This window comes from Tachyglossus aculeatus, chromosome 1 (genome assembly GCF_015852505.1).
Source record: "Tachyglossus aculeatus isolate mTacAcu1 chromosome 1, mTacAcu1.pri, whole genome shotgun sequence".
Lineage (NCBI taxonomy): Eukaryota > Metazoa > Chordata > Mammalia > Monotremata > Tachyglossidae > Tachyglossus > Tachyglossus aculeatus.
Window position 1 is genome coordinate 47,203,065 of NC_052066.1, and position 25,667 is coordinate 47,228,731.

At 40.1% G+C, this 25,667-nt stretch overlaps 1 protein-coding gene across 2 annotated transcripts in view; it reads right to left on the reverse strand.

Moving 5' to 3' along the window:
• The window catches only part of PAX3 (paired box 3), a 128,883-nt gene that overhangs the window by 98,142 nt on the left and 5,074 nt on the right, over positions 1-25,667 (reverse strand). The gene's annotated exons all lie outside the window — the stretch shown is intronic.

Below are 25,667 nucleotides of genomic sequence, written 5' to 3' on the forward strand. Positions count from 1 at the left end.
CGTTTCAATATTTTAACCTAAAGCACATGGTTTTTTTGCATTCCCCAACATGTTAATGTTTTTATACAGTTAAACAGAATAGCAACTCTTCTTCAAACCTCAGCCAGGACTTCCCTAAGAAAACATTAAAAAAAAAAGAATAAAATAAGTAAAGGAAACAAAGTATTTGAAGGAAGAACCTACATATTGCCCTTAACTTGGAAAGACATAATAAATGACTGGCAATTTTTTAAGTCTTAGGGTTGTCTGCTTTTCACACTATATTAAACATATTTGTGCTACAAGGCTGAAAGATTCAATTCTTCAAACCTGTTGGAACAAATTCAATTGGCAGATGATAATAATATGTTCATTAAAATGGACAAGGGATTAATTAATTTGAATTGAGGGTTGATTTTTGGAGAGTTGCTTTGATAATAATTCAAACTTTGACAAAAAGTGATTATCTTTCTTAATCCTTAATACAAATTATTAATGCCAGATAAAAAAGTTCAAATCAAATTTGACATTAAAAAGAATGACTGCAATAAATTTTCCTTAAGAATAATATTGATATAAAGACAAAATATATATGCTATTTCAAATGTCCAACAGAAATGTTCTTTCTCACTACATTGTATAAGTAATGAATTCATGTTTACTATTAAAAGTTTCCATTTCTAAATAGAATGTTTAAATTGCATTGAAAAGATAATAACAATATTTGTTTCCATATGCTTACAACAGACACAATTATTTAACATAAAGAAAATTTTAATTAAAGTTGTCATCCATCACATGAATCTACCTAATAAAATATTAGCGAAAATCAAATGGTCAAGTGTTTGATTAGTAGTTAGTATTTAAAACTTTTGATAAATGTTTGAAATGCTAAACAACTCATGGTTGCAAAATGCTGCATTTTCACATTGTTCACTTTTTTTTAATTTTACAATAACTTTACATCGACAGTCTTATCCCACTAATACTGGAGGTTTTCAATATTCAAATCTGCAATTTTTAAGTCTCTTTTTATTGTTCTTTCAACCACAGAATTTAGTTTCTGAAACAATTATTCTCCAGGAGAATATACAGGGGTCATGTGAAACTGAAAACCCATATTCAAATTCCTTGTATTGGTTGATGATGCAAACTTTCTCCTGAATTTCCATTTTCATCATAAATATTCAGGAAAAAATGCTATGCATATCAAATATATCTAATAGTAGTATCTTTATTCTTGTACATCTGCTTTAGGAAAAAAAATCCTTCAAGACAAAACTCTGATTTTGGAACAGAACCTGGAGAAGCAGTGTGGCTTAGTGGAAAGAACCTGGGCTTGGGAATCAGAGGTCATGGGTTCTAATCCTGGCTCTGCCACTTATCAGCTGTGTGACTTTGGACAAGTCACTTGACTTCTCTGTGCCTCAGTCACCTCATCTGTAAAATGGGGATCAAGACTGTGAGCCCCACATGGGACAACCTGATTACCTTGTGTCTACCCCAGTGCTTAGAACAGTGCTTGGCACATAGTAAGTGCTTAACAAATACCATCATTATTTAAAATAACCTATAATCAAGGTAAAAAAATAGCGTTCAGCAATCTAGAGCTCTTATAACTACTAAATGGAAAGCCCAATTTAAACAATACCTAAGAAACTAAAATCCAGGCAGAGAAAATGAATTTGAAATGATTGTGTTTTGTCAATAATGGTGTAAACAATAATAATAATTATGGTACTTGTTAAACACTTACTATGTGCCAAGCCCTGTTCTAAGCACTGAAGTAGATACAAGTTAATCAGGTTGGACACAGTCCCTGTCCCACATGATGAATTGATAAATACAATCATTCAACAATATTTATTGAGCACTTACTGTGCACAGAGCACTATACTAAGAACTTGGAAAGTACAATTCAACAATAAAGAGGGGCAATCCCTCCCATAATGGGCTTACAGTCGGCAGGGCTGGGAGAGGGGAGGACAGACATCAAAACAAGTAAACAGGCATCAATATAAATAAAAATAATTATAGATATTAGTCCCCATTTTACAGATGAGGTAACTGAGTCCCAGAGAAGTTAAGCGATTTGCCCCAGGTCACACAAAGCATTTACTATGTGCTAAGAGCCGAGGTAAATATAAGATTATGAGATGGAGAATAGTCACTGTCCCACACCGTCCCATATCAATGATGAGGAAACTGAGGTTCGGAGAGGTGACTTGACTAACACAGGATTACACAGTAGGCCAGTGAGAAGCAGTGTTGCCTAATCAATCAATCAATCAATCAATCGTATTTATTGAGCACTTACTGTGTGCAGAGCACTGTACTAAGCGCTTGAGAAGTACAAGTTGGCAACATATAGAGACGGTCCCTACCCAACAGCCTAGTGGAAAGAGCACACTCCTGGGAGTCAGAAAGTCACGAGTACTAACCCTGCTCTGCCACCTGACTCCTGTGTGACCTTGGGCAAATCACTTTACTTCTCTGTGCCTCAGTTACCTATCTCTAAAATGGGGACTGAGACTGTGAGCCCTATGGGGGGACAGGAACTGTGTCCAGCTCCATTTGCTTGTATCCATTCCAGCACTTTGTACAGTGCCTGGCGCATACTAAGTGTTTAAGAAATTCCATTGTTCTTGGAAACAGGACGGGTTGGAGGACAAATGGGGAAGAATCAGAAGGCAATCTCAGTTATCATGCTAAAGGAGCAGTGTGGCCTAATGGAAAGGCCACGGGCCTAGGTGTCAGAAGACCTGGATTCTAATTCCAGCTCTGCCACTTGCCTTCTGGGTTACCTTGGGCAAGACACTTCACTTCTCTGTGCCTCAGTTTCCTCAACTTTAAAATGAAGATTTAATAACTCCTCCTACTTAGACTGTGAGCCTTCTGTGGGCAGGGACTGTGCCTCCTGATTCAATTGCATTTATCCCAGTGCTTAGAACAGTGCTTTAAACATATTAAGTGTTTAAAAATGCCAAAAATGTTAGTATTCTCTAAGCACAGACTGCTGCCACAAGAAAACAGTAAGTTTCCTTTCAACTACCTTTTCAAATGTTACAGCAGAATCGATCATTGGGAAAATTGTCATAGTTTGACTAAGATGGGTGTAGCCCACTCTTACTCAGATCTCCTCTAGGACATAGGGAGTTGAGGAAATATCTCGGACCCCCACATTGCCGAGGTCACATCACGAAGTAGTTGCTCACTGCATCTAGGTGAACAATTCTCCCCTTAAGCACTTGATAGTCCCCCAGCCCCACAGCCCTTAAATATACATCCCTATACTCTTTCATTACCCCATCAGTAATTCATTTTAATGTATGTCTCTCCCTCATGACTGTGAGCTCCTTGCAGACAGTATCTACCAACTCTGACCCTCCCAACCTCCTAGAACAGGGCTTGGCATGCTAAGTGCTGAATAAATATTACTGATGGAATATTACTGATGGAAAGGAAAAAATATCATCCACAAGTCAGATCGTCAACCTCTCTAAACGATGGGAAGAAAGGAATCATTAACGTTAAACGATGGGGAGAAAAGAATCATTAGCATTAACTGATTTTTTTTCCTGAGCATTGCCCAAATACTACATAAGCACCAATAGCGTGGAGACCCCCAACACAGCCACCTAAAGCACACTGTCCTTTTCAAAGCAGAGAAAAACCACGGTTGAATGAATAGTAAGCTCTCAAAAAATACCATTGATTGAGGTTTGAGGGATTGATTGATTTATGTCATTGAAGTGAATAATAAGTAATAATTGTGATATTTGTTAAGTACTTACTATGTGTCATGCACTGTTCTAAGCACTGGGGTGGATATCAGCAAATCAATTGGCTACAGTCCCTGTCCCACATAGGGCTCACGGTCTTAATCCTCATTTTACAGATAAGGTAACTGAGACACAGAGCAGTGAAGTGACCTGCCAAAGGTCACACAGTAGACAAGTGTCAGAGCCAGGACTAGAACCCAGGTCCTTCTGACTCCCAAGCCCATGCCCCTATCCACTAGACCATGCTGCTTCTCTACTACTTGTTGCCGAATTGTAGTTTCCAAGTACGTAATACAGTGCTCTGCACACAGTAAGTGCTCAATAAATATGATTGAATGAATGAATACTAACATGGGCACAAGGTGCCACCCCAGGCTGATGTTTTTTCAGCATTCATGAGAAGATCTAGAATTCTACAGTGGCCAATGTACTTGGCCACGGATTCAATCAATAGTTGAAGACACGTGAGCTTCAAGTATAAATGGCACGGTACTACTTTCAGATCCTTAAACTGTTGTCAGATTTCTCCTCCATTGATAGTCTCATAAATAAACATTTTTAAAGTTTTGATTGATTCTTTCAAGAAATACAAAAGCTCCTTGGAAACTTTATAACTACATTGGTAACTTTCACCATGCCAGATCATAAGCAGAGCTTATAACACTATGTCTGTGTCGGCACTGTCAAAGTGTATTGGAGCAATCAGTCAGTTTGAGCAATAAACTCAGGGAACCTGGAAAATTCAGTGGGGGAGAAAAATCCTTCCTATTCCTTAATGGCTGGATGTTATGCCATGCTTTATCTGATAAACATATCAGCTTACTATGTAGGTGCAGCAGGAGGCATTGATACTATTTCTATATTTTTGGCATTGAAATGAAGGCTCTAAAAGTTAAAATGAACAGAGAAGCCAAATATAAAACCTAGCTTTTCTAACTCCATGCTTAGGGTTCCCTCTCCTTGAGACTATCCTCTTTGTAAGATAGAGCCATTGGCCTTTGTATAAAAAAAAGAATGTCATTAATAATGCTATGAATAGAGTGGACCATTGAAACAACAAATAATTCCGACACCCACATTCACTCGTACACCAACCCTTATATGTCTGAGTTGGATGAATGGGTTTTTCCTAATTTTGTCTGAAGATACTTTCCTGTTTGTCATAATTCCACAAGAGGCAAGTCATCCACTGCACTCGCGAAGTAAGACTCACCAATTGAGGTGCTAGCTGTTGCCTAGAGCCCTTTCCTCCAAACCCACTCCAAGAAATGAACTATCACCTCTTCAACATGTCAACAGTAACTCAGGTTTAGATCATCCCTCTTCACTCTCCATTCCCGTCTTTACAAGCCTTCTCTCCCCTTTGCCCAGCTGGGTGGTTTCAGGGCTTTTCCAGAGTCAAAGCAAGGCTGGCAACAGAGTACTCAAAATAATCCGACTCAATGCAAACCCTTCTCCACCCAGGACTCCCAATTTAAGAGGGAAGAAAGGGAGAAGTAACGTGACCTAATGGAAATAGCACGGGACAGCAAATCAGGGTTCTAATCCTGGCTCCCCTACTCATCGGTTGTGTGACCATGGGCAATGTCCTTAGCTTCTCTGAATCTCAGTTTCCTCATCTGTAAAATGGGGATGAAATGCATAATCTCTCTCACCCTCAGACTGTGAGGTCCATGTGGGACCAGGGATTGTGTCCGATCTGTTTGTATTCTATCTAGCCCAGTGCTTAGTATGGTGCTTGGCACATAGTAAGTACTTAACAAAAATACCCCTAGAACTGGGATTAGAACCCAGACCTTCTAAACTCCAGTCCCATTCTCCTTCCAGTAGCCATACTAGCTCCACTATTCTCCAATATTTACCCTATGAATATAAATATAATATTGACTACATCCAGTTTATACACTTTCAGCACAGCTGATTCTTAGGGAATGACATCTTAGAGCACAAGCAAAGAGTTTCATCTACCACTACTGTGAGTCTTTCATTTAATTGTTTTACAAAATCTACCCCAGAAATCAGCCAATGCATGGCTCGGTGGAAAGAGCCCGGGCTTTGGAGTCAGAGGTCATTGGTTCAAATCCCAGCTCCGCCACTCTTCAGCTGTGTGACTTTGGGCAAGTCACTTAACTTCTCTGTGCTTCAGTTCCCTCATCTGTCAAATGGGGATTAAGACTCTGAGCCCCCTGTGAGACAACCTGATCACCTTGTAAACTCCCCAGCGCTTAGAACAGTGCTTTGCACATAGTAAGCACTTAATAAATGCCATTATTATTATTATTATTATTATTAGAATTAAACTTTACTTCATTGGATGCAGGACAAAGATGTTGCAGATTAAGAGAAGAAAAGTGATAAGCAAAAGAATTTGATGGCTATCGCATGCTTGCCATACTAAATCTTAAAATTGATAATATTATTTTCACTACTTAATTGTTTATAATAATTTTTATGCACACTTTCTTTTGATCCATTATATATTTGGGAATTTATGTACACCTGTCTGCCCTGTTAGACTTAAGTTTCTCAAGGACAGGGTTCATGCTGTTTACTTATAGTGGAGTGTTCCCAATGTCTCCAACAAAGTTCGGCATGTAGTTGTTCCTCAGTAAGTTCCCCCTCACCCGAGACTGTGAGCTCATTGTGGGAAGGGAATGTGTCTGTTATATTATTATATTGTACTCACCCAAGAACTTACTACAGTGCTCTGCACACAGTCAGGGCTCGATAAATATGATTGATTGATTGATGATGACTAATAATGATGGATAATGATGATGTGATTGGTAGTAATAGTAATGGTGTTTATATATTAAGCATCTGCTTTGTGCTGATCACTGTACCACGAAGTGTTGGAGGAAGTATAAAACATGTTTTAATTCAAACATGGCCCCATATGACAAAGCCCAAAAATGGACACTTAGAAAAGAGAGAGGTAGTGATAATTGTGGAATTTAAGTGCTTACTATGTTCCAATCACTGTATTTGTATTAAACCTTGGTTTAGACACAGATATTCAGATCAGATACAGTTTCTGTTCTACATAGGACTCACAGTCAAAGAGGGAGGACAGGAATTTAATTTCCATTTTATACTTGTGGAAACCGAAGCTCAAAGATGTTAATTTACTTGTCCAAGGTTGCATAGCAGGCAAAAGACTTCTAGCCTATTGTTGGGTAGGACCATCTCGAAACGTTGCTGACTTGTACTTCCCAAGCGCTTAGTACAGTGCTCTGCACACAGTAAGCACTCAATAAATATGACTGAATGAAAAGACAGAGTCAGGATTAGAAGCCAGGTCCTCTGTCTCCTAGGCCAATATTCTTTCCACTAGGCTGCAGTGCTCCTCAGAGAAATGTTATAGAAAGGGTCCATTGTGATCACACTGAAATAATAACATCTTCTCTCGTTGTTTTCAAAAGGGCTAAAAGGAGAAAAGAAGTTTGAACTCCAAAAGGCTCAGAAATCATTGTAAAGTTCAAGGTAGGGCCATGTTAAAAAAAAAAGACTCATTATCCTTCCCTCCCTCTACTAGATTATCCAAGCCTCTGGAGAATCATCCAGTTGCCTGGCTACCAAAATAAGTAAAGTCCTGGGCGTGTGATCAAGCTTCCTACAGCAAACTCCAGAGACTATCAGAGGAAAACCTTACCAGTTCCCCTCAATCCCTCCTCAACAAATTACCTTTTTGGCACTCTCTGGTTAAGGCTGCATTTGGTCGCAAGACTTCCCCATAAAGAAGTACAACAGCCAGCCTAACTTTTACTTTACCAGAAGTAAAATGTGCTAATAAGTAGTGACGGCATTTATTAAATGCTTACTGTGTGCAGAGCACTGTACTAAGCACTGGGAGAGAATACTCAGATGGGAATTAGACACAGTCCCTGTCCCTCAGGGAGCTCACAACCGAAGACTGTGCTAGATTGTAAACTCTTTGTGGGCAGGGATTACATTTTACCCTATTGTTTTACCCTCCCAAGCACTTAGTAAAGTGCTCTATACATAGTAAATGCTTGATAAAGATCAGTGATTGATTGATTGACTAATTATAAAATAATTCTGTTGACCCTACTTACCACCCCTGAATGAGGATCAGGTAATCCACCCCCTCCCCAGTCTTCCACCTCTCCCCCTCTGTTGTCTCCTGTACATTGCAGATTTTTAAAAAAATCCCTTTCCCTATGATTTCTGCATGCCCTCCTCAGTCTTCCATGCTCCAAATATGATTCCCCCAAATTTAAAAATGTTGGGCTTCCAATAACCAGGTTTCTGTGTTTCCCTCGCTAAAACAACTAGGGACCAACTGCTCCCATCTATCTTTCCTGCCACTGCTTCTGCTTCTCTGACTCTCAAGCTCTTCCACTGCTGTCTCAATCATTTGACAGGGCTCACAATTACTAACAATAAATCAGCAGTATTTATTGAGAACCTACTGTGGGCAGATAAATGCACTAAGCATGTGAAAAGTACAATAAAGTTTAGAAGATGAGATCCCTACTCAAGGAGTCTGTAATCTTTCAGGATTATAATGCTTTAACTCATCACAGTGATCTTGCACCCAGAAACAAAAATGGTCTTAGTCATAGGTCTCAAGTTTTACCAACTGGTAGAAGAGACTTTAAAGTTGTGTTTTCAGTAAACTCAGGCATGCTGTGCTATTTGCTCCAAGATGTGTACACTCGTTGTGCATAGGGAATATGTCAACCAGTTATGTTGTATTTCACTTTGCTGCCCGGATTATTTTTGCACAGAAATGCTCTGGGCATGTCACCCACCTCCTCAAACATTTCCAGTGGTTGCCTATCAATCTTTGCATGAAGCAAAAACTCCTCTCTATTGGCTTCAAAGCTCTCCATCACCTCTCCCCCTCCTACCTTACCTCCCTTCTCTCCTTCTACAGCCCAGTCCACACACTCTGCTCCTCTGTCACTAATCTCCTCGCTGTGCCTCGTTCTCACCTGTCCTGCTGTCGACACCTGGACCATGTCCTTCCCCTGGCCTGGAATGTCCTCCCTCCACACATCCACCAAACTGGCTCTCTTCCCCCCTTCAAAGCCCTACTGAGAACTCACCTCCTCGAGGAGGCCTTCCCAGACTAAGCCCCTCTTATCCTCTGCTCCTCCTCCCCTCTCCACTGCCCCTACTCCCTCCCTTTGCTCTAGACTGTGAGCCCATTATTGGGTAGGGATTGTCTCTATCTGTTGCCAAATTGTACTTTCCAAGTGCTTAGTACAGTGCTCTGCACACAGTAAGCGCTTAATAAATACAATTGAATAAATGAATGAATACTCTCCCAAGCACTTAGCACAGTGTTGTGCACACAATAACAATGAATACCACTAATTGATTGATTGATAGATCAATAGATAGATATTTCCTCTCAATTGATTACTGTGGATGCAAATTTATCTCATTCCATTAGCAGGAATGACTCAGAATCAGTGAGTTTTAAGTCAGTGGCTGGATGGTGAATCAGAAGAAGGACTTATCCAAGAGGGAAAAAAAGTAATACCAAGAAAAGAGAGCCAAGAAAAAACAAAGCTAGATGGTGAATCAGAGGACATACCCAAGTGGGAAAAGAAGTAATACCAAGAAGAGAAGGAGCCAAGAAGAAATAAAGCTAGGGAAAAACATCTGGTTCTGCACAGGGACTGAATCTACAAAAGACCCAAAACAAGTCTGATGCATACTAGTGTTGCTTTCCTCAATGCTCCCTCCTCCCTCCTTTGCCCCCCCCCACTCCCCTCCATCCCAGGCTCATTTCATGAAATCTCCATTGTTTCCTCATGTCTTCTCTTACCATGTCTCCTATAAAATATTGACACTAACAGTTTGGAACTAAGGTTATGCTGAGTCTCCTGATAGAAATAGTTTCAAGTAAAGAACTGACAGTGGCTGACTTCCAGTGTTTCTTCATAACAGCAAATAAAATGGCGGAGCAAGAACTCTCTCAGTGTGTTATTTTTCCCAACTGAACTTTTCAGTAAAAATAAGTCTCATTTTAACTGCAACTCCACAGAGTGTAAACCTAAAACTCAGCACCCTGGTCCAGTCTGTGTGGATGGCTAATTGCTAAGAAAGGCAGATAGCCTTGTCCATCCTTCAAGCTCTATGAAGAAGCCCTTGCATGTCACCCAAACACCAGCCCTGGCCCAACCTGCATTCTAATCCCTGCTCTGTCTCTTGCCTGCTATGAGACCTTGGGCAAGTCACTTAACTTCTCTTTGCCTCAGTTTTCTCATCTGTAAAATGGGGATTAAGATTGTGAGCCCCACAAGGGACAAAGACTGTGTCCAACCTTATTATCTTTATCTACCCCAGCACTTGTATACAGTGTTTGGCACATAGTAAGTGCTTAACAAATACTATTGTTATTATTATTATTATTATTACCCAGCTGCCAGCCTGGGTGAACTCAGGTCCAGTGGGGGGAAGCACTGGGAAAAGGAAGCAAAACAAAACACCAGAACTTCCTCATACCAGCTATCAATTATGGAGCCTTCATTCAGAAGGTATTACCACACCTTCCTATGGTAGCACCTTCATAGTATTAGACTATAGAACCTTAGCTCCTTGTGGGCAGGGAACACAGAACAGCTCTTTGTGGGCAGGGAACAACTCAGCATATCAAATTCTCTCAAGCACTTAGTACAGTGCTCTGCACCCAGTAAGGGCTCAATAGCTATGATTGATGGATAGGAAGCCACATCACAGAAACTCTTCCTTGCTCCAGGAGTTTAGCCCAGTGCACAAAATCACAACCAACAGAACTACTAAAGACAATCCTGTCACCTGTTGCAAACCAGGCTGGAAACACTACAGCCATTCGATGCTCAAGTAAGACATTCTCAGAACTTTCTCTTTTCTCTAAATGCTGAATTGTTTTCTTGTTGAAGACCCAAAAAGTGACTCCTACATTTTTTTCCTCTGTAACTTCGTATACCAATTCTGCTATTAAGAAAGTCTTAACTCTGTGTGCACTAGTCTATTTCTTCCTACAAAGTAGCCTAATGAAGACACGGGATAAAGAAAGTGTGGAAATCTGGGAACTCACCAAGCTGGAAAAAAATAACTGAAAGTGAAAAAATTACTTTGGTAGTCAAATTTATCTTCACAGGAAAGTGAAGAGATGAGACAATAATTCTGGCCCAAAAAAGCCCAAACAAGAAAGAGTAGCCAAATTATACAATTTGACTGTTACCCAAGATCAAATTCAACAGATAATTTCTCAGTTCATCATTTACTTTTGCTGGTTTAGTCAACTGCTTGGTTCACAATCCTCAAGCATTTATGAACTGCAGAAAGGTATCTAAAAGTAGTTTTATACCTCTAATTACTTTAATTCAGAATATAAATGGTATTAAAGCACGTCAGGACCAACATAGTAACATCAAAATGAATGAGATTTTCCCTTGCAATTTTAGGACCATCTCACCAAAGTGTGTCACTCTTGCACAACTAATGGTGAATGTAGTCCTGACAAAATATCATAATTAGAGGCTTGGTGCAGGTCAGTTTGTCCATAGGCTTGTTGTCCCAAAAGGTTCCCCCTGATTTCATTCAGCTTTCTACAGAAACCCCTTAGGGCAGCCATGTTTAACACTACCTAAATGATTCCTTCAGACCCTCCTGAGGCAAAGTATAAATTAGAGTTAATCCAGGTTTTCACAGGAGTCACTTATCTCTGCGTTTGCCCAAGAAAAGAAATAGAATCAAGTGCTTGTCTCATGTAAGGTAAAGGGAAAAAAAAAGTAACAAACACAAGTCACCATTCTATTCCCTGATTCCCTGATTATTAGATTTCTGTACAGAAATGTCCTCACATTGAGGTAGGAAATGAAGAGAGAAGGGTGCTTTTATTATAAATCGAGTTTTCAACTTTTCCAAAACAAAAATGAAAAGGTCTCTATTGTTCTTTTACTGAGTTGCAATATTTACATTATGCCATCTGTTGATGTTCACGTCGCCAAGGATTCACTGGAGATTTTTAAGAAAAGTGTAGACAAATTGCTGATATTACTTGAAAGTGGTCTTGCCTGGAGGCCAAAAGATGGGTTCAATAACCTCTCTGGGTCTCTTTCCAACTGTAGGGCACTATTCTTCACATCAAGAAATCAATAACCAATTCTGGTAGCTAAGTGAGGTGAACACTGTTTCAGTTTGACAGAGGTAAAGACTAAAGAGTGTTATTACCCAGTTGTAGGCATATTATCAGAGGACCAACTGGCAAACAGAGTGAGAGGATGTAAAGGGAGGGTCGTGTTAAAGAGATCATCTGTGTATTCTGGGAAAGGAACGTAATCCCCTACAATTTGGTAGTAGTCATAATGTCCCACTGTAATAAACATCAGGATGCCAATTTACCTAAAATTTGGTAGTAATCATAATGTCCCACTGTAATAAACATCAGGATGCCAATTTACCTACAGGCCACCTATACTTCTGAAAGCTTGGATGAATTAGAGCTTAGATTAAGGAATTCTTGAGGACTTTTGTTACTGAATGCAGTTCTCTAACAGGCCATGAATTCATAAAGAAAATATGGCTACACTAGCAGCAAAGCCTTGGAACAGTCAGCTGGTTCCGTTTGCAGGAATTTCATGCTCTCTGCCTCTAGGTAACGAACAATCCTTTCTGAATTTTGCTTTTGAGTTTTACTTCCACCTGGTTCAGGTCAAAAACATCAAGTCTGAATAATTTCCATCCAGAACCAAACTGGAGTGAATCCAGGGAAAAGCAACAAAAACGGTTAGAGTGATTAAAAACGTGTCCTATGAGGAAGGATTAAAGGAATTTGGATCGCTTCATTTTAAGAAGAGAAAGCTAGAGGGGTAAATGGGGTCTTCCCTAGTAAGAGGGAATTTATAAGGAAGCCTGAATATGAGGAAACCTGAATGGATTTTAATTACTGCAAGACAGTTTGGTTAAGCATACCAAAATTATTCTCATGGTCAGGCTACCATGTCTGGAGGACTGTTTAAAAAAGCTTTTAAAACCAGCCATTAACAGTGCAGGTTTTCCCAATGTACCGTAAAGTTCCTAGTCTAGAATACTCTGTCATACTGTCCTCTCCCAAGTGCTTAGTAAAATGCTCTGTACATAGTAAGCTCTCAATAAATAACATCGATGATAATAGAGTGACAAATTTTTGTGATAGATTGGAGGTTCAGGGAGGAGGGGCAGAGGTAAATTTTCAAAGGAAAAATAAAAATTTAATAAAAACTTTAATGTGATTTTAAATTAAAGGATTGTCAGTGGGTGGCCCAATAACAAATTATACTCTTTCCAATATTGTCATCATCCAAATTTGTTGAGCACCTACTTTGTGCTCTACTAGGCACTCTAGGCACATACTAGGCAGTGAATGGAATGGAATTTTAAGAGAAGAATAAAATATTTTTTCTGCATTCAAAAGGTTTGTGATCTGTCCTGTGGGAAGGGAACGTGTCTGTTGCTGTAGTGTATTGCTTAGTACAGTGTTTTGCACACAGTAAGGGCTCAATAAATACAATTGAATGAATGAATGAATTAATTAATTAATTAATGTCCTGGACAATTAATTATACATATTCCTGAGGCAGGAGGTTGAACGAGATGACCTCTTACAGTATCTTCTAGGAGTGTGATTCCATGATTCACTGATAAATCTGACCAGATATGTTCAACTTCTAACCTCCTAAAGGATCCACATTTCAGACTTCAGAAGAGTCCTAAATGAGGAACTTTTCTGGTTTGGAATTCTAGCCAGACACTTAACTCTAGTTTATGGAATCAAGTCTTTCTCCAGGGCTGGGAGAAAAACAAATACATATAAGGCTAATAGATCCCCTAAATCAAACCTTTCATCTACTGACCTCTCCCTTCACCTCCATCTAGACTTAGTGTTTTCCAGGAGATCTCTCAACTCAGCCTGGGCTATGCTTATAATTAGTCTCATCAAAAATGAATTTTCTTTCTACCCACCATAATTCCTAATCTGCTCACCCAAAAAAAGCAAATTTCAAGACAGTAGAATGACTTTGAAGGGATAATTTATTGGAATTAATTATCAAGAAATTGTCTTTGCACATTGTTTAAATTAAATTTCAAGAGAAGTGGATGGTCTCACAAACAACGTAACAAGAGAACTGAAGTTAAATATTTAATCAAAAAAGACTCTAAATAACAAAAATTAAAAGAGGGTAGAAAGGAAAAATGAGTTACCAAGTTAAGATGGAAAAATGAAATCCCTTGAATTTTCAAAGATGTTTTCTGATTAAAAGGAGAATTCAATATTGGAACAATTTTCAAAGCGAATTCATTACAATAACCGGGTCTTCCTGAACAGGAGCTTAGAGGATCTTCCATCAAACAAGGTCTTGCCACAAAAATTCTGGTACCTTTTTCGCCCAGAGCTCCCATGATTTTTTAACCCACAAAAAAAGAGCCCTGTTTCTGTCATGCAAATTCAAGTCAACATGAGCGAAGATGCAGAATGAAAAGGACGCTTTCTTTAGGCAGAGGGTTGGACTAGATAATTCAAGAGTTCCCTTGCCTCAGAACTGTGCATCTAATAAACGTCTTGCGATCCAATGAGGGGAAAAAAAGTACCACTCAAACATGCCCTCCAGCTCTTCTCTCTATTTCTGCCAGTTCACGAGGGGCTCTTTCCAGCCCACCAATTTGGTTGCCTGCTGGGACTCCTAAGCCTCAACAGCTGCATAAACTGGCTGTGCCCTAGCCTGACCTATCTGAGAGATAGGTCAGCTCAGTGCATATGGGGATAAGAAAACAACCTTCACTCCAGTGGCAGAATTGCCAAGCTGTTCTAGTCCTGAGAAACACATGTAAAGGAGCTCCCCATCCCAGGAAACTCTCTCCAATGAAATTGCTCTTTTCTTTCCCACCTTCCTCCACATTTCCATGTGTGCACAATCCAGGTATAGGGAATACAGAATTCTAAAAGACTTTCTGGTGGAATGCACAGAAGCAATCAATGGCATCTATTGGGTCCTTACTGTGTGCAGAGCAAGGTAATAAGTGCTTGAGAGGGAATGATACAGCAGTTAGTAAAGGTGATCCCAGCCCACAAGGAGTTTACAGTCTAGAGGGGGAGACAGATATTAAAATAAATAAATATTTTAAGAAGGCTTGATTTTTAAAAGCCCAGATACAACAGAAGATCAGAAGATGGTTTTAATTTCTGTCTTGAAATGATCCTAAATAATCTTGTACTTAGAGTCTAATTTAGGGGAACCACAAATGAAGATGTGTAAAATCGACAGATGTTCTCAGCAAAGCCCTCCAAGGAAATATTAAAGCAGTTTGGAGAGTTTTTTTAAAAAACAGCAAATTAAAAAAATGATTATCAGGGTGATTCTTGTATTAATTTAAGAATTGAAATGTACTTTAAGGGAACAGAATGGTAAACTCCAGAGGCTTCAAGACTACATATAACATTTGAATGATGATTATCACACGTTCTTACTTTAGGAGTTCTGAAAATGTTGAATTAACTGTGAATAGGCTAAGGGGATACTGTAGCTGTGCTTTAGTATGACTCCATAGTTGGAGAAACTTTAGGAGGAAGAAATACAGACTTCAGGTGGAAAAGGCAACTTAAAGGATAAATGGGTCTGAGAACAAATCAAAACATTTTCAGAATGGCATGCTGCAAACTGAACCAAACACTTGTTGCAGTAGACTGTCTCTTGCACAGATTTATTACTCTATTTTATTTTAAAATATAATTATTTTATTATTTTACTTGTACATATTTACTGTTCTATTTATTTTGTTAATAATGTGCATCTAGCTTTATTTTTATTTATTCTGATGACCTGTCTGTCTGTCTTCCAGACTGTGAGCCTGTTGTTGGGTAGGGACGCCTCTATATGTTGCCAGCCTGTACTTCCCAAGCACTTATTACAGTGCTCTGCACACAGTAAGTGCTCAATAAATATGATTGAATGAATGAATGAGTGTTTCTCATCTTTATAATAATCCAGACTCCTCTTTTTCATCTCAACAATTTAGACCTAAATGCCCAAAATGTATCCATTGGTGGTTGCCAAGCTAAAATAGTGGGAACAGAATAAACTATTTTGTCTCTGCTTCCAGAAGCCACCCAATGTCAGGTCTTGTTTTTAAATAGGCCCACAATCACTTGAATCACCAGAAAAGTGTTCTGGAAGAATTAGCTATTTTAATTCCTAAAAGAGTACTCTGCTCATTTAAACATTCTGTAAAATGTCAATGGATACAAATAAAATATGTTTCCCAACTTTACAGCTGACATATAAAAGGAAGCATGGCATCCCCATCACTAAGAACAGCAGTTGATTTATTTCAGCCTGGTCATTCTGAGATTGAGTTCCCTTCCAATAGGGAAGTTCTCTTATTAGAATGAGCAGGTTACCACACGGGAAGTTCATACTCTGTATGGACTGTAGGAAATTTGAATTGCATTTGGTATTCGCCCCACCTTCAGTCCCACGGCATTTATAAAATATTTATTCATATTAGTGTCTGTCTCTCCCTCTAGACAGTGAGTTCATTGTGGGCAGGGAATGTGTCTACCCAACTCTGTTGTATTGTATTCTCCAAAATCCTTAGTATGCTGCTCTGCACACAGTAAGCACTGAGTAAATACGATTGATTGATTAAAAGACTAAAACCAAATTATTGGTTTGGGGTGGGTTTTTAGTATTTTTACCTTAATAGAACATGCCAACTTATGTTCCATAAAATGTCTCATGTTGCCAAAATAACCACCACGTCACAAGAAAGGATTTAAGAGATTATAAAGTTGCTCCAATCCTTCATGAGAAAATGTGCCAAGCTTTCACTTCACCAACAATCAAGATGCAAAGTGTTTAATGCTGAAAATCTTACCACATTAATTAACTGTCACCTAGAGAAGCAGTGTGACCTACTGGAAAGAACCCAGGCTTGGGAGCCAGAGCAGCTGGGTTCTAATCCTGGCTCTGCCACTTATCTGCTCTGTGACCTTGGGCAACTCACTTAATGCCTTTGTGCCTCAATTCCCTCATCTGCAAAATGGGGATTCGAAATTTGTTCCCTCTTCTACTCAGAGTGTGAGCCACATATGGGAACTGATGATCTTGTATATACCCCAGTGCCTAGTACAGTGCTTGACACACACAATAAGCACTTAACTAAAACCATAATTATCATCTACATTTGTTTAATGATAATCAGCAGATAATATTTTTAAAATAAAATTACTCATTTGGGAAAAACCTTTCTGGCTGAAAGATTTTGACATTTTGTTGAAAAAAATTAATTTTCCTCATTCAAGCTTCCTTTTGTGGATTAAGGAAAGTGATGCTACAATTGGAGGTGAAATTGCACAAAATGCATCACTCAAGAATTTACAGGACCATTTTGGGTCACAGTGCTTTTTAATTAAACTGCATTACACAGACATACTGCGATGATAGCATGCGCTTGGGGACTGTGTCACTATCAATAAACACAATTCTCCCAGTAAATAAAGGTCTCCTGATGATACCAGGAACTTTTGGAGAAGTCACTCCTTCAAACCAAATAGGGAATCATTTGGAGAAATTCTGTAGGGTACACCCAGTTTAGATACCAGTGCATAAAAATGTCCCCTACTGGTCTGAAAGAATTAATGGACCTAATTCATTCCATCGCATTTATTGAGTGCTTACTGTGTGCAAAGCACTGCACTAAGCACTTGGGGGAATACAATGCAACAATAAACAGACACATTCCCTGCCCACAGCCATGGCTGAGAGTAACAATACCGCAGAGTGAATTTCAATTCTGGGAAAATCAGATTCAACAGATATATGAGAATTTAAAAAATCAATCTTTTGCATTTATTGTACAATGTAATCACAATGCATATTGCTTTATAGGAAAGTTCTTAACATCTAACAATACCAACATTATTATTAATTCCTCATCGATCAAACTTGTTCTGAATGATTAAACTATCTATACCCTGAGATTTCCCTTAAACTTTGTTTTTATTTTAGTGTGACGCTAACTTCCATTCCCTAAGAAGAGTTCCCGGAAGAGATCATTGAATTGAAACAGCCAGGCAGAAATAGCTGTCAGACAGCAACAATCATAAAAGCTTCCATGGAAACCCGATTTAGTGCTATGCATTAATTTAAGTCAACAGTGATAAATAAGCAGATCTAGAAACACTCATGCCTAGCTAGACATGTCACCATAGATTCAGAAAAGTGAGAAAGCAAAATAGAGTTCTGAATAAATTTCATTACCCTGAACACATGCTGACTCAGAATTTGCCATTATATTCACCTAGAGGAATTCTTCAAGGAATAATCTGTTTCTAAAGATAATTTTGACTATAAAGTGAAAAACATACTTAAAACCATTGAGGTCTTTGACCAAAAAAGTTCATAATTTTATCACAATTTTATCCCTGAGCCAAAAATGCCCCTAGGAAGCCAGTAAATTATGCAACAAAAGACTAAGCCTTAAAGTTAGCAAAGGTATGCAGATGTTTCTTCTTGCATTCAGTATCTTAATTATAAGGTCTATATTTTGCAAGGCTATATTTTTACCTTGGAATTTGGTACCATCATAAAACATGCAATACCCAAGATAAATAAACCTTTAATCTATGCAGCTGGGTGTAGTTTAATTTCGGTATGATTCACAATGACCTACATGTAAATAAACTGCAATAACACAAAATGTACATACATACAAACACGTTTGTACATTTATAGCACTGGGGTCAGAAATACAAATGAGAAAGATCTAGCCATCTATAAACAAGGATGATGGAAACACATGTAAGGAAACATAGCAAATATAGTTCTTAATTACCCACGTATTTAATTATTCACTACATAGCTACGTATTGAAAATAGCCCTTTTTTTCTTTAATCCGTACCAAAAAAGAAGCCTACTTTTGAACGAAATTGTGTGCACTTCCAAGCTCAGTGAAAGTGGTTTGCTCAAAAATGAAGATGCATTTCATTAAAACAATAAAGTTACTTTATTTCTTCATAGCAGCTACAAAAGAAAAACTTTCATTTCCCATATTTCCAACGTTATTTGGCCTTTAATCCATAGACGTTCATGGTTAAAGAAGGACTTTCTAAGACAGATAAATTGAAATGATCCTGCTTTGATCTCTGTGGTTAAGAGTCAGTTACAATAGAAGATGAACAGGGGCAGAGCTACCGGCTTTTTTATGTGTAACAATGGTTTCCACAAACAACTGCTTAATCAATATTTGGCCAGAGTCACTGAAAACTTCCTTTTCAGATTTTAATTCCTAGTTGTAAAACAACCACAGAGCAACCAGTGAGATAAGACATTAAACTGACTGCTTAATTGCCTTTTAGTGTCCTGTTAGTTATATATGTACATTCTTAATGGTTCTTGAATCTTTATTTACCCACATAAATAAATTACCTGTCATAGAACTGCTTCAGCCTTCAACCCCTAATTATTCTGATCACTTCACATTAAATCACAGTTTAATTGTAATATGCCTGTAGTGACTTTGTTGTTATTAACAAGTTTGGGGGCTTTTTTTTAGTAATGTGGATTTTTAAAGAGGATTACTTTAACAGCATGGGGCAGCAGGACCTCAGGGGAAATGAGGTAGAATTATATGCTCCACACACCTAACTACATCTTTTTCATTAACCAGGAAAACAAAAATACCACAATAAACCCTTGTTTTTTTGTTTCCTTAAAACTTCTTTTTAAAAACGCTATAGTTTTTTTTAATATAATCTTCCCCAAGATACTTTTATTCTGGAAAATTCTTTTAAATTAAGTTTACATGGAGAAACTGAGCTCACAACTTTAATACAGTTTATTTCTTCCTTTTTTTAATCCAGTTTGTTCTCATTCATTCATTCAATCATATTTATTGAGTGCTTACTGTGTGCAGAGCACTGTACTAAGCGCTTGGGAAGTACAAATCTTATGAGGACATTTCTGCCTCATTTTCTTAACTCAGTTCTATTACTCTGACCCTGTGACTCATACTGATCTTTCAGTAAGAGTACTACTTTTTTGACCAACCCACAGTGCCTGTTCCAACATTTGTCAATAAGTAAATCAAACATAAAAATAAACATCTAATTAGCAAGCATTAATAAAATTTACATATTTTAAAAAGGACCTAGAAAATGAGCATAACTCAATTAACAACAACAGAAAAAATCTAGGACTTCCAGTCTAAATTGTTAAATAAATTTAAATGAAAATTAACGAGTATAACATTTAAATTCATTGGCATCACATTATCTAAAAACTGACAGATAATCAAATAGGTTGCAATCTTTGAGTGCATTTTAAATTTTCTGTTGTCAGCTATTATGTTAATATTTTTAACATCTGAAAGCTTGGGGTTGGGTTAATTTCTGAGAAAGCTACTTTACAGGGCAATATGAAAACTTTTGTTGGAATAGATTCCTTGTGCAGAAAAGAGCAAATATTTACCAAGCACTGTGCCTCTTTCTCGCCTGTCCCGCCGTCGACCCCCGGCCCTCGTCCTCCCCCTGGCCTGGAATACCCATCCCTCCACAAATCCGCCAAACTAGCTCTCTTCCTGCCTTCAAAACCCCTGAGAGCTCACCTCTTCCAGGAGGCCTTCCCAGACTGAGCCTCTTCCTTCCTCTCCCCCTCCTCCCCCTCCCCATCCCCCCACCTTACCTCCTTCCCCTTCCCACAGCACCTGTATACATGTTTGTACATATTTATTACTCTATTTATTTATTTATTTTACTTGTCCATATTTATTCTATTTATTTTATTTTGTTAATATGTTTTGCTTTGTTGTCTGTCTCCTCCTTCTAGACTGTGAGCCCGCTGTTGGGTAGGGACCGGCTCTATATGTTGCCAACTTGTACTTCCCAAGCACTTAGTACAGTGCTCTGCACACAGTAAGTGCTCAATAAATATGACTGAATGAATAAATGAATGAAGCAATTAATAATGAGAAGTGATTTACTCTCTGACTCTATTGGTTAAAATGAGTATTCCCTATTACCGTTTGGCCTTTCTACTACTACTCATGAAAAATTAGTCTTCTTTATTAATCCACAAATTAAAAATTAATCACATTGTCTGCGGCTTAATTAATATCCTAGTAATTGCAAAATATCCCAGTAACTGCAAAATTGTTACATTCTGTGTTGCAGATAATTTAATATTTTTTGAAGCTGAACTGTGTAAAGGAAGCAAGTATTACTAAATGTAATTCAAAATGTGTTCTTGAGTTTGAAATTTCAGAGTGTCTCAATGAATTGTTAAAAGAGGGTTTTTTTTCTCATTTTGCTCTGGGAAATTAAAAGTGAAGTATTTAAAAGGTGTCGAAGAGAGTTGTATTTGAAATATTTCAAGGAAATGCTAAAACTAATATTGGGGGAGGGGAGGCTATCCATTCTGCCACATGAATTGAGCCCACCACATATGCTCTTTTTTAAAAAAAAATCAAACTTTCATCCTAACCCAAAGCATAGCCTCAGTTTGGAAATCTAGCATCTTACTTCCTGTAGCTCATAAACTGCCACTTCAAAGCCCATGCAACAAGTCAGTAATTGTAATATTGCAACTAAATATTTAAGCTAGTGGCCTGTAGTCGTGTGTCCAGTTTACAGTCATCATCTGTCCTCTAATTCCATTACAGCAGAAAGCAAAAATGTTCCCCAAAACTCACAAACAGGAAAAGCGTCACCCTTAGTGGAGGAAGAGGAGGAGGAGGAGGAGGGAGAAGAGAAGGAGGAGGAGGATGAAGACAAGAAGGAGAAGGGGAGAAGGAGGAGGGAAACAAGAAGGAGGTGGAGGGGGAAGAGGAGAGGAGGAGGAGGAGGAGATGAAGACGAGGAGGAGAAGAGGAGGAGGAGGAGGGAAAGGAGGAAGAAGAGGAGAAGGATAAAGACGAGGAGAAAGGGAGGAGGAGGGGGAGGAGGAGGAGGAGGAGGATGAAGACGAGGAGAAGGGGAGGAGGAGGAGGGAAACAAGGAGGAGGTGGAGGAGGGAAACAAGGAGGAGGTGGAGGGGGAAGAGGAGAGGAGGAGAAGATGAAGATGAGGAGGAGAAGGGGAGGAGGAGGAGGGAAAGGAGGAAGAAGAGGAGGACAAGGAGGATGAAGACGAGAAGAAAGGGAGGAGGAGGGAAAGAGGAGGAGGAGAAGGGGGAGGAGAGGAGGGGGAGGAGGAGAGGAGGGGGAGGAGGAGAGGAGGAGGAAGAAGGAGGAAGAAGGAGGAGGAGGATATGGGGAGGAAGAAGGAGGAGGAGAAGGAGAGGAAGGAGGAGGAGGAGAAGGAGGAGGAGGAGGAGAAGGGGAGGAGGAGAGGAAGGAGGAGGAAGAGGGGAGGAGGGGAGGATGAGGAGGAGGAGGGAAGGTGGAGAAGGGGAGAAGGAGAGGAAGAAGAGAAGGAGGAGAGGAGGAGGAGGAGGATGAGAAGAAGAAGGAGGAGATGAGGAGGAGGAGAAGAAGAGGAGGAGAAGAAGAGGAGGAAGAGGAGAGGAGGAGGAAGGAGGAAGAGGGGGAGGGGGAGGAGGAGGAGGAAGGGGGGAGGAGGAGGAGGAAAGGAGGAGGAGGAGGAGAAAGGACTGTTTCTATTGACTGGTCACGGCTTTTGTGCTAAGGGGCTTTCTTTAAAAAAATAGGGGGAGGTTGCAGAAATTTCACTAATGTGAGCCTCGGGCAAGAAAAAAAATAAAAGGGGGCAGGGGGCGAGCTGGGCCAAGATGAAAGTAAGAGGGACATAAAGGAGGCAATTGAGTGGGCCGCGAGGCGCGGACGTCCCCGAAAGCAGCGCAGGGCGAGCGGAGCGCGGCCGGGCAGCAGCGGGGGTGGGGGGCGCAGGGCGCAGGTCTGGGGACCGGCCCCAGCCAGCGGCCAATACAGCCGCCCATTCCGCCCCGGGACCCCCGGGACCCGTGATGGACGCCTCCCCCGCAGCCCGCCTCCCCCCAGGACCCCGCCGAGAACACGTTTTGTTTTGTTGTCCGTCTCCCCCTTCTAGACTGTGAGCCCGTTGTTGGGGAGGGACCGTCTCTAGATGTCTCCGCCTTGTACTTCCCAAGCGCTTAGTACAGTGCTCTGCACACAGTAAGCGCTCAATAAATGCGATTGAATGAATGAACCGGACGCTTCCTCCTCCGGGGGGAGAGGGGGACCTGGTGTGGATTTGGGGGAGAGAGGGGACACCGGGGAAGAGGGGGGATAGAGAGAAGGAAACCCTCCCTCGACTCGACGCAGGTCCACACGCGCCTGGACGCTCCTTTTGGAGAGGCCAGTGGGAGCACACGGAAAAAAAAAAAACCGTTTAGGGACTAAGCGGGAATTGGCACGAGGTTGCTGGGAAGAGGCTGCCGGGAATTCTGCACGCTCTTTCCGCTCCTCCGATCTGAAATCCTTAGTGCGCCTATAGGCCGGTATAGGCCGGGACAGGTCAGTGGAGAAATTCCTCTTGCCAAGCAGCCAAACTAGGAAAGAGAAGGATATACCTCTGGAATTCACCTTTGGGGAAACTGCAAGAACGAATCCCCCGAAAGATGGAAAGCAAACCAGCAGACACTTTCTAGGTGTTTTTAATACATTAATGGGCAAACCAGCCTCCCTCGTTCGCCTTTCACCCCCCATGCCTTCCTTCAGCTTGATGCGTTCCTCTTGCCTCTCTGCATCCTGCCCGCCTGCTCCTCCAGACTGCTGAGATACTAATCTCCCATTCTGCCTGCGTTGAATATTTTTGTTTGCAAGCAATTGAGGATGAAGCTTCCTTGACTAGTCCAAATGAACTCTATCTTGGAACTGGAGGGGTGTAGGTGTGGGTGTGCTTTGTATGCATGAATGTGTGTGTGTGTGTGTGTGTGTGTGTTTAACAATGCAGCTCTTTTTTTTTCCTTCCCGAGGAATACCCTGGTTTTAAAGAATGGTAACAATTGTCCCTGAATGGCAGTCGGCATCACTAGACGTCTAGAAAGGCTAGAAACATTTTGTAGGTGAAAATAGCCACTTTTTCCACGGAGGAGAGTCCATAAAACTGCTCAGAGCAGCAGCTATTGGGGCTCATTGAATAATTCATCCCTCATTGCAAGCCCATAATGTCTATTCTCGGCCTTTTGTGGGGCTGTTTTCTCTTCTTTTCTCCTTGAATTATAAAAAGGTTGCCTTCTTTTGTTCACATCAAGCTGCTGCTAGCTGAAGCTTTGTCTGGGCAAAGCTAAAGTGTGAGTTTCAATGGACTCTCCCCTCTTTGTTTTCCAAGTTCATCTCCAAGTGTAGATTGTGTATAGAAGGGCTTCTTTGTAAAAGCTGGAAAAGTTGTACAAATGTTTGACCAGCTCATTTGGTACTTTTTGTCTCCTCTCCCTGCACTGCCTATGTGCAGGGCAGGGGATTCTAGCGGGGCAGGAGGCTTCCAGCAACAAGTACCCAGATCCTGGTCACTGGGACCAATGGTATCGCCTTTCTGACCAGCCCAGAGCCACAGAATGATTCTCTGCTGACTGCAGATCATTCCTCTGTTGGTTTTCATTATGCTCTCTTCCCGTTTTTCCACCCACCTTTCCTATGGCAGCAATCGAAACTGATGTCCTTGTCAGTGGTCTTTGCAAACTCGGTCAAAGGTGCACAAGATGAATTTGAAACGAATAAAAATTGAGATCACCGATTGATTTTTCTCTCTCCCAAGGTGAATAAAACAAAACAAAACAAAAAAACAGCATATGTATTCCTCTCAATCTTCCCCTCCCTTTTCTCTACTTCCTCCTCCCACTCCCACCACCTTATCCTGCTCCATCCCCACCCCCACATATTTACACACTTCTCACCTACACCCCTTCTTTACTCCTGGAGAGCTTTATCTCTCCCCACTTTTTCTAGCGAATTGTCTAGTTTGACGCTACCTCATCTGAACATATGCATGAAAATGTCAGGAGGACTTAGAGTAGACGGGGCTGGATGGATGAGAATTCTGTCTGACAGAGAAATGATAGAAACAGATCCGTTTAACTTCTATGGCAACACGCAAAAGCTTTCAAAGTGCCTTAAAGAGGTCAGAGAAAGCACCGCTTCATAAAGTTAACTGGCATCTCGATAGCATTGCCCAGTTGAGCTTCCGCGATGTCCCGGTACTGAAATGAGCCATAAAAATACCTTCCAGCCCAATTTGCAAACTTGAACGCAAACCAAAAATGCCAGGCCAATAAAAGCTGCTAGGGATGTCGAACTCAAATATTTAATTTCATGATTTAATTCTCTTGGACACAAAGTGTTCAGTGAAAGACTGAGCGAAGGAATTTTGGTTTGGATGAGGTATGCATTATTCAATGAGTCTTTGCCTATACTCAAAAAAAAAAAAAAACAGTGGAAGCCGTCTCTTTCCACTTTATTTCCGACTTGATTTTATTAACGTAGAAGTATAATGTTGTAACGATTGAATGAAGGAATGACTGGATAATGAACAGCATTATGAACGTTATGAGCATAATGAACAGTAGATTAAAGGTAAGATAATGCAGCCGAAATAGCACTGCTCTTTGGAAAGTTACAGTAGTGTGAATTATGAAGGGTTTGTTCGTCTTATATCTCTATAGAATTAAAAATGTGAGATTGCATAGATATAAACAGCATAATTACAGTCCCCGGACATACACCTATTCCCTTTGTAGTCAAATAAGAACTAAAATAAAGTAATGATTCAACTCATATCCCCAAAATTTTAGAGGGTGATTGAGCTTTAGAATTACTTGAAAAACCAAACGCAAAATCCTAAAACATTCTGAAGTTCTCATTCCACTGTCTTCGGTCCTGCTTCACAAGAAGATCTCTCTTTCTATTTCTATTTCTATCTCTCTGTTTCTTTCTCTGTCTCCCACTCTCCCTCTTTCCCCCTAAATTTTCTCTTTCCCCTTTTCTTCTGATGT